This window comes from Meriones unguiculatus, chromosome 9 (genome assembly GCF_030254825.1).
Source record: "Meriones unguiculatus strain TT.TT164.6M chromosome 9, Bangor_MerUng_6.1, whole genome shotgun sequence".
NCBI classification, from domain to species: domain Eukaryota; kingdom Metazoa; phylum Chordata; class Mammalia; order Rodentia; family Muridae; genus Meriones; species Meriones unguiculatus.
Genome location: NC_083357.1, coordinates 8,427,198 through 8,436,097, shown reverse-complemented (window position 1 = coordinate 8,436,097; position 8,900 = coordinate 8,427,198). Strand labels below are relative to the sequence as shown.

At 56.5% G+C, this 8,900-nt stretch overlaps 1 protein-coding gene across 2 annotated transcripts in view; it reads left to right on the top strand.

Annotated features, from left to right (window-relative positions):
• Positions 1-401: 401 nt before the first annotated feature.
• Positions 402-8,900, top strand: part of Prkcd (protein kinase C delta) — a 30,644-nt gene continuing 22,145 nt past the window's right edge. Inside the window, exons 1-2 of one of the 2 annotated variants that reach the window (XM_021635228.2) lie at positions 413-638; positions 4,028-4,137. The gene's annotated coding sequence lies outside the window, so the exon portion shown is untranslated. Of the gene's footprint in view, positions 639-4,027; positions 4,138-8,900 lie in introns of both variants that reach the window. The other variant, XM_021635227.2, reaches the window with a different exon arrangement.

The window sequence follows — 8,900 nt, the reverse complement described above, 5'->3', positions numbered from 1 at the left end:
CGCTGAGCCCGTTCGCGGCCCCGCTCAAGCCAGCAGGAAGAGGAATGAGGCCAGGCGCGGCTGGCCAGCTGGACAGGGGAGTCCCGGGCGTGGGCGCAAGGAGTTGGGGAAGCCCCGCCGGTGCCTCCTGGGCTCCTCTGTGTGTGCTGTGCTCCCCAACTTGGCCTCCAAGTTCTCCTCTATAAAACAGACCCCTGAGACGGGATGGCAGTAAGCGAGGAGCGACCAGAGCCGGAGCCCGCAAGAGGACCTGGGGAACGCGAACTGCCCTGGAAGCGGCTGAGACGCGCCGGACCCCTAGTTCTCATGGGTGGAGCTTCTTGGGGGCGGGCGCCGGCGGGGCGGGTCCTGAGCGGGGGCGGGACCGGGGCCGGCACCTGGGTGAGGTCGCGCAGCCCCGCCCCCCCCGCACTTCCGTGTGCCGCGGCGCCAGAGCGGGAGGCGGCGGCCGCGGGATCCCCCGAGCGGCCCCTGGGCATCTACCCTCCGTCCCGGGACCTGGGCGGTCCCTGCTGGCCGCCGGGCCCGTCCTGACCAGACCCGTGCCGACCTCCCCGTCCTCGCGCATCCGGGAGAGCCGCGCCACGAGACAGACCCCGGCCCGCCGGGACCCCTGGCGCCCGGCCCTGCATCGGGAGGTGAGTGAGAGCTGGGCCTGGGCGCGGGGTCTGCGCTAACTCCAAGGCGCAGCGGCCTTCTAACCTCCTTCTCTCCCTGGTGGCCTCCTTTCGCCTTCCTCCTTCCCCGGTTCTCGGTTCTGAAACTGAGAAACTGAGCCACGAGCAGCCAGAGCCCTGCCGAGTGCGGAGACCCACCGGTCCCCTGGTCGGTCTGACCGTCTCTTCGACGGCTGGAGCCCAGGCCCGACTTCTCCCGGCATCTCCCCCCCCCCCCCCGCTTTTCGCCCCATGTGTCTTCAGCCCCTCCGAGGGTCCGTGCGATCTTCCCGAATCTCCCTGGGGCCTCTGCACAGTCGTCGGTGCTCACCCCTCTCGCCAGGTCCTGCGCTCCCGGGCCAGGTCTGCCTGCCCCTGGCCGTCCGTGTACTCCTCTCCCACCCCCGCCAGGCCCGCCACCCCCTCGACCCAGTCCTCCCAGAGCCGCGCCCCCGGCCCACGCTCGGCGGCCCCTGCCAGCCCAGCCTCCGGTCCTTTCCACCACGGGGCGGAGGCCGGGCGGCCGGTAGCCTTAGTCTCCCGTGCCTGGGTCCCGGGCGGGCGGACCGGCGCGGCGCCGCCTCCTCGCCCTATCTCTTCTTTCAGTCTCGGTGTCTTTCTTGGCTCCCCATCTGTCTCTGGGCTGGGCGTGGCTCCAGCCTCCACCATTCCCCTGTCCTCTCCGCCCCTCTGAGCCCCCTCTCTCGGAGTAGCCTCTGCCTGCTGCTGTCAGTCTGCCCCACTGGAGAGACGCCGCCCCCCTCTGGGGGCCCAGGAAGGTGATGAGGGCAGCAGGGATGGGTGTACCCTGCCCTGCTAGCTGGCGGTGGAGAGGGAGGCCGAGAGCACCAACACAACTGCTCCTACTTCCCCAACTCCGTCGGTGCAGGGGAGGGGAGAACAGGGAGCCTCGCTAAGCTAACGCGGTCCGGAGGAGTTAGAAGGAGTCGGGGCGCTCAGAAGAGCCTGGTGTCTGTCGCTGTAGTTTCAGTGTCTGGGCCTGTGGCTATGTTATGTGTCTTGTCTCCTTGTGTATTGTCACAGTGGGACTTCCCCTGTGAATGTGTCCTTTTTCACGTGGGACTTGCTTGTACATATATGGCCGTCTTTGTGTCCTGAGGCTCCGTGCATGCCCCTTGCAACTTCTTACAGCATGTCTTGGTGAGTTGTCACTGGTCTCCCCTACATATTCTGTGTCTTCACTTGTGCATGTATCTGTATCCCTTAGCGTCTCCAAAGTGACCATCTGGCCATGAGTACATTAGATCCTTTAACCCCGGGAGCTCACATCATCACTGTGCCTACCCGCTAGGGTCATGTATGTGTGTCTGCATAAGTGTGCATGTAATCATATTTGGTTCTTCGTCCTCTGCTGCTGAGCTTCTGTGCAGAGGGAGGGGACTGGTCCCTGGGTTTCCTCGTTCCAGCTATGGATTAGGCTGGGGTGTGGTGGGCAGGCCAGCAGAGGGCGGCTGTGGTGTGTGTGTGTGTGTGTGTGTGTGTGCGTGTGTGTGTGTGTGTGCGCGCGTGCGTGTGTTTGGTTTCTCAGTGATAGTATCTTTGTATGATGTTGTAAAGGCTCCGGTATATGACAGGACGGTGCGGAAGGTGACACTAGAGCTGCGGAGGGAGAGTGTGAGTGGTAGAAGCCTCAGTCTGGCTGTGTGAACTGCTGGTGTGTGTTAGGGAGTGACAGTGGTGTGGGTAGCAATGGCAGAGTATGGGTGACAGCAACAGAAGGGTGTGATAGAGTATGCGGTGGGACCAGGAGGGAAGGAGAGTGCCTGGATGCATATGAGAACGGGAGCACAGGAGATGCTGGGTGTGTGCTTGCCATGCACAAGCCCAGCCTTGGCTCCTAGAGAGATGGAGAAGGCTAGGGCAAGTCCTGAGCTTGTAGTGGTAGGATCGAGACTTCAGGTTCTGGAGCTAAAGAGCCGTGGGCTCAAACACTTCCCATGTCCTTTAAGAGCAAGAATCCCAGGCCCCGGCCTCTGTGTGCGGAGCTTGCTTTGTGGGATAGAGAGTGAGGACTCAGATCAGCAGTTCTTCGGCAGTCTTGACACGCCCCGAGAGTCGTACACACGTGAAGGTTTCATCTGGGCATTGTCCCTGGCTGTGTGTCCCGTTCTTCTGGAATCCAGGATGAATGGAAACCCAGATCTCTCCTGACCGTATTTCCCACACACACAGTGTGTCGGCTGCTTGCAGGAAGGAGGGTTTCTTCACAGTTTCAGGACCCAGCCCTGCCCAGCCCCACCCCATCAGGCCCCCAGTCTCTGTAGCTATGATGGGGGTTATGGGGGTGACTCAGAACTGTGATTACTGCAGGGCTCTGACACCATTTGTCTGGCACAGCTAATTGGAATTTAAATTTAAACTAGGAATGATTGAAGGACTGATGGAAAGATAAAGCGTGAGGGTGCCTCCAGGAGGTAGCGATGAGGTCTCCAGGGTACCTTTTGAGGAGACCTGGCTTACAGTGGAAATGCCAGGAAACCTGGGCCAGGGCACTGTGCTGCTTTTCCCATGCCTCCTGTTCAGGGTATCTCTAGGCCTTAGTTTTTTTTTCAGCTGTGTAACTGTGCAATCACCTGAAACTACAAACCAGGGACAAAGCTGGCCTTGAACTTTCCATGTAGCAGAGGCTAGCCTTGAACTTTCGCTTTTATGCCTCAGGCTCCTGAGTAGCTGGGCTAAGAGAAGTGTTCCACTATCCCAGGGTCATTTCTTGCTTTTACTGTGAATGTAGCACGGAGCTGGCAGGAAGCCTCGGAGCCACCCTGGCAGTGGAGCAGTAACATTTTCCTCCATTTAAAAAATAGGCTTGGTGACACAGGCCTTTAATCCCAGGCCTTTAATCTCTGTTCAGGAGGCAGAGGCAGGCGGATACACAGAGAAACTCAGTCTCAAAAAAAGAAAAACAAAACAAAACAAAAGCCAGCCTGGTTTACACAAGACCCTGCCTTTATTTTAAAAGAAAAAAAAGCTCAAAGGAATTGTCAGAGGTTGGTGTTCCACTGACTGCACCCTGCAGCTCCAAAACCTTTAGGGCCACCCTCTCCACAGGAGGGTCAGAACAGGTATCCTCCACCCTCTATCCCCACTGTGTTCCATGGCCTCCTAACCGTGCTAGAAATGTTGTTTTGAGGGCAAGGACACAGTGTTCTAGACCCTAACATGGAAGGGGCACATAGCTGGTTCCCAAGAGAATCTGGGCCTAACAGCCGTTCAGAGAAAACATCAGGTCCGGGGAAGTCGAGCTCCTTCGCCCTGCAGAGCAGAGCTGTGCCGCCTGTACAGAAGCTGGCTGGTGCTGGGGCCTGTTTGGCTGTGCTTCCCAGCTCAGCTGTTTTCTCTTGTTTCTACAGGTCTGCGGGAAATTAGCCCAGGCAAGGGCGTTGGGCCTACTTACTTTTGGTGGTTAGTGAGCGGCTGCAGCACAGCAGGAGCCAGGACTAGCAAGACCTGGGAGGCCCAGGTACGGTGGGTCATCCCAGGCAGATGGGCAATGTGCCAGGGTACCCTCCCTTTTCAAGATTTGTCCTCGTCCACTGGCACTGGCTGGATCCTGGGGTACATTCAGAAGCTGTGATCTGGGTGTGGAGTGTCCAAGGGAGGTGTCCCTTACTTTGTACATAAGGGGCTTCCTGCCTGATACCTGGCTGTGGCCTTGGCCTTGAAGCTCAGAGTGCTGGAACCTGCCTGTAGTATGGAGGGAGGAGTGGTGACACTGTTCTCAGTCAGTTGGAGGGAAAGGAGCGTGTAAGCCAAGGGTTGGGGTGGAGGTGTCAGCTTTTTCATGGCTCCTCAAGCCTCCCTCATTTCACAAGGAAACAAGCTCACCTGTGTCCCAAACTGGATTGAATGCTGGGCTGGGAATAGAATGGAGGCTGAGTGGTCTCCTAGCTCTCCCTCCATCTCCTCAGCCTCCTGATTCAGGGCTGGGCTCGGCTGGGCAATGCCTTTAAGGAATGCCAGGGAAAGCAGCAAGTCTAAAATTTGCAGTGCCAACTATGGGGCCAGCCTTGCTTCCTTGAGCCCCTGTTGCCAGAAAGTCCTAGTGCTAAAGCTCTGTGGGAGTGGGCTCAGCATGTGAAGCCCTGGTAGAAGCCGAAGCACCCCCCCCAAAAAAAAAAAAAAAAAACTAAAAAGAAAGAAGAGACAGAAAGGAGGAGGGAGGAAGGAAGTAGCTGTGTATGTGACTAGAGGAGCCCCAGCGAGCAGAGGTCTGCATATGTGGCGTGCACACGTGCTTGTGTATGTGGATAGGGGGGCTGAGTGTATGTACTGGAATCTGGGACAGTCTGGGACAGGCTGGCAAGGATGGTCTTGCTCCAGGAATCTCCCCAGATCAGCCTCCATTCCCACTTTTCTGATTGTTAGCCACAGTTAGTGTGGAGGTGTTTGAAGCTTCCTCAGTGTAGAGAGAGGGAGGAAGGAGGTCAGACTTCTCACTTGAGTGGGGGTAGGACAAGGGCAGGATCTTCACCGCATCTTCTGTCTATTCATCGTACCCCAAACCTGGTGGGGAGGGGTTGATCCACTAGGGGTTCTCAGCGGTCTGAAGCCAGGGAAGCCAGCTCCTCCCATCAATTAAGCCTCAGTTTCATGAGCCTTGGAGCCTGCCTACCTACTGCAAACTCTTAAGCATCACCTGTCTGTCTGGAGAGGAGCACACGTGCTCACACAGGTAGACAAGGCCAAGCTGCACTAGGCATTCTCTGCCCCAGGCACACACTGCCTACACATAAGCACACGGTGTCCACATGCATCTCCTCAAGGGACACACGCATGCACTCACAGGAGGTTTACTTCCTCCTGTGAACGCGCACAGGCACCATACATACCCGTGCCAGGTCAGATGGGCAGCCCTAGTCAGGACCATTATCCACTGTGGCAGTCAGTCAGTCACAGCCTGTCACCTGACAGTGAGGTTCCAGGTGTAGCCAAGGTCACCAGGGGTGACTGGGTTGGCGGTGTCGCATGTTCTTAATCCCAGCACTAGAGAGGAAGAGGCAGTCAGATCTGTGAGTTCGAGGACAGCCTGGTCTACAGAGTGAGTTCCAGGACACAGAGAAACCCTGTCTCAAAAATAAAAACAAAACCAAAACAGAAGGGGAAGACGGGAGAAAACAATCACCAGGGTGGAGGAAGTTAGGCCACACTGGGAGGGAGATCTGCTCACATGACCCAGGCCCCCAGCTGACCAGGGTTTGGTGTTGGAGATAGGGGCACAAGTGTGGAGGAGGGGTCCTGTTAGCTGCTTCAAGCTGTGGCCACTGCCACAGAAGAGGAAGTGAGTGGGCTGTTTGGTCATGGGGCCAAGGGGTGATAGGCCAATGGAGGACCTAGAGCTGCTCTGTCCCCACACTATGCCGGGAGAGAGTGGAGTAGCTGAACTCAGAGGCCTGTACAGTGTGGTGCTTTTCTCCTGGGGTCCACGCTCCATGGCTTAAGCCCAGGGGAGAGACCCAGCTTGTCCAAAGGTTTCTGGAGACTCACTTCCTCTGGACTGCCCAGGAAGTGGTTTCAGAGTGGGATTGACCAGCTCCGCCTAGGGCTTGCCTCACTCCACTCTGCCTGTGAGAGGAGCAGTGTCTGGCCAGTGGGTTAGGTCAATTGACCGGGCTTTCCCTACCGAGACTGTCCAGGCTTGTCTGGAGCTCTGGTGGAAAATAGGAGCCTGAGGCCGGTAGGCCTCCTGCAGCCCCAACCCCAGCTTTTCTTTGTTCCAGGCTTGTAAGTCCAAGTACAGGGCTTCAGCACCAGTAGGCACGGCCCCCGGGGATGGCAGGGACTTTCCTGTGTTCCAGAACTTAGGTAGCACTAAACAGCTGTATGGATAATTCTGTGCAAGCGGTTTTCACACTCAGTACCTTGGTTTCCCTCTCTGACAAAATCGTGTTTATATACACTTTTATGAGTTATTTGGGAATAGAAGAGAATGTATGCAAAATAGCAGGAACTAGCTGGGAAGTAGTGGTGCAGGCCTTTAATCCCAGCACTCAGGAGGCAGAGGCAGGCAGAGCTCTGAGTTTGAGGCCGGCCTGGACTACAGAGTGAGTTCCAGGACAGCCTGGACTACAGAGTGAGTTCCAGGACAGCCAGGGCTACAGAGAAACCCCTTCTTGGAAAACAAAACAAAACAAAAAACACAACAACAAAATATCAGGAACTGAAGGGGCTTTAAAGCACTTAGTGCCTGATGCAGAGTAACTATTCAAATCTAGCAAGTGGCACTGATAATATGTCATCATTGTTTGATGTGCTGGGACTGGCCTGGCATCTCAGCGACATGGCTGTGGAAGCCAGCTGAGAAGTTGTGTCTCTGACTCCCTCCATTTTGTCAGTTCTGCCTCCACCCACAATACTAGGTGCTGAGTAAGGCTCTGCTGATTCCGGGGGCCCCATGTCCTCATCAGAAGCTCAGGGCAGAAGAGCTGTGCACAATCAGCAGCGCAGCCTGCTCCTGCTTGTGTCCCTCTTGCTCCTTTTCAAAGTGAGGACGATAAATCTCACAACAGTGGGTGAAGAGAGGGGAGAGGAAGCCCCCCAGATAGCTGCTTAGGGATCCCTTCAGCTCCTCTCTGCCCAGGTCCCCTACAGGACTTTAGGTTTGGAATGGGGAGGTGGGTAGTGAACCCTCCTACCAGGCTGCCTGTCCTCAGGACCTCAGGAGTCAGCCTTTAGGTCATAGAAGGGTTGGGTATCTGGGACTCATTAGATTAGACTCATTAGGTATGTGACAGCCGGTGAGAGGGGCTTTCGTGTCCCAGGAATGCTGAGGTCAGCTCCTCTTTGCCTGTTGCTGTTTGGGACCAAGAGGCTGGGGGTCTGTGGTGATGAATACTAAGGATGGTGGTGTGGCATGCAGGCCCACAAGGTTGGAGGGCTGGAGATCACTGTAAGCCTGTGCTGAGAGTGAGGGAGGACATACTGAAGGTGCAGGGGCAAGACCTCTGAAGCACCAGGCGTTCTCTGATGTAGTTATTCCTGGCTATGTACCCAGCCAGAGTCGAGGCTGCTCTCAGCCTCTGTTGCCTCATCTGTGAAATGGGCAGAGCAGGAGTGTGCATGTGAGACCTGAATGACAGGAAGGAGCCACTGTTGGGGTAGGGTACAGGAGGACAGAACAGAGCCTCTGCTCCTTGGAGGAGGAACTTGGTTGTTAGGAAGTGAAAGGGGTCCCCACAGCCAGGGCACAGGAGTGAGGAGAAGGCAGCTGCCTAGATCAGGGAGGTCAAGGCTATGGGTTGATGGACTTGCTGGGACACACGAAGAGCCAAGCCAGGGATAACAGAGTTTGCTTTCCTGCCTTCAGTCTTGAAAGCCTTGTTTGGAGCTGGAGCATAGAGACTGTGGGGGAGAGTGAGAGTAGGCAGGCAGGTGTTCAGTCTGGCCTCAGCGATAGGGACCAGGTCGGGGTAGGAGAGGCAGGAGAGGCCTGAGGCTTGCCACAAAGGTGGACTTGGGAGTGGTCTGCGTGGGGAGAGGCAGGCAAGCAGAAAACAGGCCCCAGGTTTTCTGGCCTGATGACTGTGAGCGTGGGCACTCCTGGCAGATGAGAACACGTGGAAGCAGGACATCAGTAGGCTGCTGTGGGCTGCTCTGAGCTTTTTTTTTTTTTTTTGACTCTTTCACGTGGTGAGGTTGGAGAGCCAGGTGGGCACAGAAGCCTATAGTACAGTACTCTAGGTCCAAAGTGAGGCCCGATGATGCAAGGCTGGCTTGGGAGGAGAGGGGCTTCCGCTGGTGTGGAAGATTGAAAGACCTCAGATGCAAAATAGGACAGCTGTCCCTCAAAGGTACCTACCTAGGGGCCAGGAGGGCAGGCCTGTGGTCACTGAGCTGCTGTTTTCACAACAGACACGGAAGCTTTGGATCACATCTGTAGCCATGTTGAGTAAACAGGCCAGTCACTAGGCCAAGATTGGATCAGATGTCGATGTGGTGTAGCTGTGGTAGGAGGCTCTCCGGAGTCCACTGGTGGCAGAGCCAGACAAAGCCTGGGGCTCTAGACTATCAAGACAAGGGGACTGTTAGGCCATGAGTGGCAGCTGCTGACCGGGGCTTTGCCCACGGACTCAACTACACCGGCCTAGATGGGATCCTAGTGTAGCAGGCATCCTGGGGCATCCCACAGCTGGATTAACCCCGAGAGGATCAAGGACGACTGGAGATGGGTAGAAGGGCAGGTGGGAGAGAGCCAGACATGAGGACAGTAGGGTTGACTTCTGTGTA